Source organism: Hypomesus nipponensis, chromosome 4 (assembly GCF_054491055.1).
Source record: "Hypomesus nipponensis isolate SF chromosome 4, ASM5449105v1, whole genome shotgun sequence".
Classification (NCBI taxonomy): Eukaryota; Metazoa; Chordata; class Actinopteri; order Osmeriformes; family Osmeridae; genus Hypomesus; species Hypomesus nipponensis.
This window is the reverse complement of record NC_140364.1, coordinates 13350622-13356384: the sequence shown is the minus strand read 5'-3', so window position 1 is coordinate 13356384 and position 5763 is coordinate 13350622. Positions and strand designations below refer to the sequence as shown.

The window sequence follows — 5763 nt, the reverse complement described above, 5'->3', positions numbered from 1 at the left end:
GGTGCGCTGACCGGACGCTGAGCTACGGACGCTGGCGTGTGAGCGTGGAGCCTGGCGGCAGTGAGAGCCGCGGCCAAGCATACGCACTTAAAGAAATTAGCCTCAACAATTAGCCAGGGTTAGCACATTTTTTCCCCAAGGCTAGTTTTTTTGTTTTTGTCATCTCCCACTCATTTTCTCCCTCCCTCTCTCCCTCTCTCTCTCTCTCTCTCACTCGCTCTCTCTCTAACTTACTTCTTTCTCACTCTTTCTCTCTTCCCAGGAAGGAAATCACTGTCCTATTCTCAATGTCTTTCTATATTACTTTTAAAATATCCTTCCTTATTATCTTTCTCATCATAGAACCACTGGGAGGTTAGATGACTCAAGATGTAATAGATTGTTCTCCAGAGATAGATCTGTCCTGGGGTCAACGAGAAGAGAAATGAACAAGCAGGATGGAGAGCTGCCAGCCTCCTGTCTGGCTCTGCTTTGTATCCTGGCCTCTTCTCTGTCCTAGCCTCTCTAGTCCTGTCCTAGCCTCACTAGTTCTGTCCTAGCCTCTCTAGTCCTGTCCTAGCCTCTCTAGTTCTGTCCTAGCCTCTCTAGTCCTGTCCTAGCCTCACTAGTTCTGTCCTAGCCTCTCTAGTTCTGTCCTAGCCTCTCTAGTCCTGTCCTAGCCTCACTAGTTCTGTCCTAGCCTCTCTAGTCCTGTTCTCTCCAGTCCCAAGGTGCATCTCCATGCTTGGAGGTTATGTATGTCAGAGATTAGGATGTGCATGTCAGAGATTAGCCAGTGTGTGTAAATGAGATGAGTAGCTGTGTGTGTGTGTGTGCTTCCCTGAGGGTAGAGTGATGCTGTGTGCGTGTGTGTTTGTCTCAGAACATAAATCGGCTTTTGCCGATATGCTGTCAAGGAAAGTAATTTGTGAGAGACTGGGTTGGTGCGTGCGTGTTTGTGTGTGTGTACTGTATGTGTGTGTGTACTGTATGTGTGTGTGTGTGTGTGTGTGCTCAGTGTGGGAGAAGCAAAGAGGTAGATGACGGTAACACTGATTCCATCAGGACACACACACACACTTACACAGTCTCAGACACCGAGGTGAACGAAGATTTCTTAGAGTATCATTACTGTATAGATACAGATATACAGTTGCACCTTCAAAACCCCTAACCCTGTCAGACCCAGTTGTGAAATTACAATGTCACTTTTAGCTCTCCAAAAAAACAAACATTTGCAAATATATATTTTTGGGAAAGAGCAATTATAGAGCTAAAAGTGACATTGTAATTTTACAACCGAGGCTCTTACAGGATTAATGCGATGTGCTGCCATTCCCGGACCGTCCAGACCATCCAGATTATCTGCATCCAACCACACTGTGAGAGGTTAAGCAGCGCCACGCAAAGGTCAAGATCAAGAGGGGTTATTCATGGTATTACTGGTTATTATTGGGGGTTATTATCACCACAGTAATCCACAACCCCTGTTGTTGTTGTTGTGTGTGTTGCTGTAGCAACCCCTGCTGTTTTCTTCCCCTGTGGTTCTGTGCTCTGTCTCCTCCGTCGGGTGCCGAGGCAAAAGGTGTGGATTCAACATGGCCACCAGCCGCTCTTCTCCTCCTCCGCTCTCCCCTCCCCTCTCCTCCCTTCCTCTCTCCTCCTCTCCCCTCCCCTCTCTCCCTTCCTCTCTACTCCCCTCTGTCCTCCGCTCTCTCCCCTCCCCTCCCCTCTCTCCTCCTCTCACCTACCCTCTCTCCTCCCTTCCTCTCTCCTCCCATCTGTCCTCTGCTCTCTCCTCCCCTCTCCACTCTCTCCTCCTCTCTCCTCCCTTCCTCTCTCCTCTCCCTTCCTCTCTCCTCCCCTCTTTCCTCTCCCTCCCCTGCCATTCACCCTGCACGGCGCCAATCAACGCTCCACTCCCTCCCCGCAGAGAGGAAACGGACTCTGAATGAAAGGATGGAGAGAGCAGGAGAAGGGAGATGACAGGAGATAAAGGCGAGGAGGAGAGGGTGGAGAGAGAGAGAGCGTGCGAGAGAGGGGAGAGAGGGGGGGGGGGAGAAAGGAGAGAGACAGACAGACAGACAGACAGACAGAGGGAGTGAGAGGGAGAGAGACAAAATGGGAAAAAGCTGCTAAATATACTCCGGCTCGTACTGCTGTTGAAGCTGCCTGTGGTGTTAGACACTTTGTCAGGAGAGCCTCACCCCAGCTGAGCTGAACCACCCAGTCATGGAGCACAAACACACACACACACACACACACACACTTGCGGGCACACACACTCACACGCATACATACTCACACACACACACACACACACACACACACAAGTATACGCTGTCATCAGCACAGGGTGTATCTAATGCTTAGTTTAGCACCCAGGTCCAGTTGAAACCCTCCCTTCCCCATGCCTCTTTAGAGGACATGAGGCTGATTCTGCAAACGCCTGTACCCAGGCTGACCCCCGCAGTGACAGGCTCTAGCCCATCTCTGTCAGGCTGGGAACATGCACAGGCCACAGTGAGGACTGTCCCACACTGTCCCCACACCAGTGAAAGGAACCCAGGTGACGAGTGTTAACTGTTTTGTTCGAAGATCCTCAAGAAACTGTAACTTAAAGGTTGGTATGACGATGAAACTGTAACTTAAAGGTTGGTATGACGATGTGAATTAAGACTGCCGTGGATTGAAGACTATCCTGCCTCTCTGGAAAAACTGTTCTTCTTTATTTTCTCCTTTGGTCCCAGCTGGAGTGGGTTGCTTATGTTACTAAATAGCAAGTCATTTTATTGATTTCCGCCAGACTATCTAATTGATGCACTCGTCGAACTACACCATGCTAAATATCACATGCCCACACCAGGGTAAAACATCGAATGGATCAGACCACACTACAGGAGAAGGAAGAGAGCATTCTGTACAGTGCTCAGGAGAGAAGAAATACAGTACCCACCCCCGTCTTGCTTTCTATGTCATGTTTATTTTTACATTTACATTTAGTAGATTGTCTTATCCAGAGCGACTTACAGTAAGTACAAGGAAATTCTCCCCGAGGCAAGTAGGGTGAAGTGCCTTGCCCAAGGACACAACGTCATGTGCACCGGCCGGGAATCGAACTGGCAACCTTCAGATTACTAGCCCGATGCTCTACCCGCTCAGCGACCTGACACTTTTTATGTTACAAAGCGAGAGAGTCAAGGCTGTCCTTGGTTAGATCTGTGTTCACAGTGGGAACAGGAAGACCAAGTGTGATGCGCTGTTACCTTGAGGGCAAGGTGGGTACACATACGTGCTCCCGGAATGTTCTCTGAAAAATGGAGAAGTGGAGGGAACACGTCAAAGCTACAAAGGAGGGGAGTCAGGGAGGACGATAAGAGCAGAGAGACAGAGTGAGAGATACAGAGTTCTGAAAGAGTTCTGGACTCTTTCAGAGAACAGAACCAAACAGAAAAACGTAAACATGGACGGCAGGGGGAGAGGGTGGATCGAGGGTAAACGTTGAGCGTGAAGAAAGAAGAATTGAGACGGAAGAGAACAGAGAGAGAGGAGGCAGGGGCTGAGGGGAGATTTTGAGATGGTGAATGTGTTTTCCGGTTGTGTTGTGCTTCCCTGTGGTAAGTTATTCCAGCCTCGAGCCGTGCAGGGCCTCCGAGGAGGAACACGGAGGAGGAGGAGGCAGTTGGTCATTTCACACCACCCTGCCTCTCACCAAAACAACGTGGAGGCAATCACAGCTAATTGCGCTCTAATGTCTCCCTCTCCTCTTCGCGGCTCTAATTGGCTGAAAGGCCGTCTGGTCACATCTCACAAACCACACACACACGCTCATGGACCTTCTACCGGTTGATAAAGCCCTCTTCTCCCCAGGTCATCATTTTCTCGACTCGTTAACCCTTTCATGGGCCTGCTGGTAGCCTGTTCGGTCATCTCTGCATTCTTTCACCCCCGACATCTTTACTTCTGGACATGTGACCCTTACGACCCCCAGAATAGGGAGTGGTGTCTGAAGACGAAACGAAAACACAAAAAACGGAGAGAGAGTCGCGGAAAGTCTTCTTTCTTCGGCGTTGTTACGGGAGTGCTTTTGTTGCCATGGGAACCGCTTCTGCCCAGAATCCTCCTCACCCTCACCTACCTCTACAGCAGCCTCCCCTCCCTTCTCTGTATCTACGGTTTACAGTAACACACACGCACGCACACGCACAGACACACCTTTGCCTGACTTGGTTCACACCTCCCTCCTCTGCCATGCTGTAAGGACAGGCATTTAAAGACAGAGGCATTTGCTAAAACCTCTCTTTGTTTTGCTTATTGGCTCACACGTTTTACACCTAGCTGCTGCAGGGGGGAGAAAGGGAGAGGAGGAGGAGGAGGGAGAGGAGGAGGAGGAGGGAGAGGAGGAGGAGGTTTGAGGTCTCGACAAATACCAGATGTGTGAGTAAGCTGTGTTCCCCACAGTCTGAGAGATGAAAAAGACTGAGCGGCTTGATGGTGAACTCAAAGGCCTAGGCCCTCCCCCCTGCCTCTCTTCACCTCACCTCACCTCCCTCCACCCAACCCTACCTCACCCCCCACAACCTCGCCACCTCTCTACTCCCCTGTATCTATGAGAACCCTGTCAGAATGTTGAGGACAAAAGCTGGGTAAGCTCAGCTCACTGTTTCAGTGGAGGGCGAGAGAACAGCCTCGCGAGGCTGAGTACTGCATTGAGAACATTCATACCGTGGAAGATTTCAGAGGTGGCTCCACTCTCAGAGATCCAGCTTCATCGTTTAGCTGCTGTTCAGGGCCTTGAACGCTACTTGTCGCATCCTCATTTTAAAGGCAGATCGACAGATTCCATCTGTGCCTGCTTCTGTTCTGCTCCGTGTCGGTCGGCATGCGCCCGTCTGGTTCTGCGTCCGCGCACGAGGTCTCTGCTCGTGCGCGCGCGCCGAGCTGTCGTCTGACGTGTCGCGGCGGCGCCCTGACGCCAAGCGCAGAGACTGTGAGAGACTCAACCAGATGCTAAACCCAGAGAGCGCCCTGGGCTATCAGCCCTCCGACGATCACAGACGCACACTCTCCTTCCACGCGGGGAGCGGCTTGCGGAGGCGGAAAAACTCCACAGACCGATGAGGCCTGTTCATGCATTGTTCATCATCGTCCTGAGGTCCGCTGCGTCGCACGCTGCGATAAAGGAAAACTAGGACAGAAGTTCACGGCGGAGTTTACTTTGGGGGGGGTGGGGGGGTGGGGAGGGAGAGAGAGACAGATATCCGCCACTCCCTCCGAACGGCGTTCAGTTGACGTTGACGCCAGCGCCTGTCACAAAGGAGGCCAGCTGTCACCCTGATGGACAGGTGCAGGGGAAGATGGGTACATTCAGGAGGTAGGATTACTGAATGATGGACAGGTAGGAGTGTGTGTGTGTGTGTTACACTCGCAGGTAAACCTTGTTGAAATACTGGATCCGTATTTCCTGTTTTGGCCACTGGCAGAGGGAGGCTGTTTGGCGTGTGCTTGGCGTTGAGTTGGGGTGCGACAGCTGGGTGGGGTGCTCGCGCAGCAGACCCCGGGTTCCTGGGAGGGGACCTCGCCCTCGACGGCACCCTGGTGCAGACCTCCAGGATCAGGTGGCGTGATGCACTCTTACAGGCAGGAAACACATGTAGCCGATGGGAGTTAGACCATCTGTCTCTGTCTGTGTGGGGACAGCATCGCACACTCACACTTTTACACACACAAGCGCACACCCAGCCACACATGCACACTCACAAACTTGCAGGCATACACTCCCTG

The 5763-nt window shown here is 51.7% G+C and overlaps 1 long non-coding RNA gene across 1 annotated transcript; it reads right to left on the bottom strand.

Annotated features, from left to right (window-relative positions):
- Positions 1-2942: 2942 nt before the first annotated feature.
- On the bottom strand, positions 2943-5171 carry LOC146295695 (uncharacterized). Its single transcript, XR_014753285.1, has 2 exons — positions 4705-5171; positions 2943-3289 (listed from the first exon to the last, which is right to left on the bottom strand). It is a non-coding gene; the product is annotated as an uncharacterized LOC146295695 (long non-coding RNA).
- Between the last annotated feature and the right edge of the window lie 592 nt (positions 5172-5763).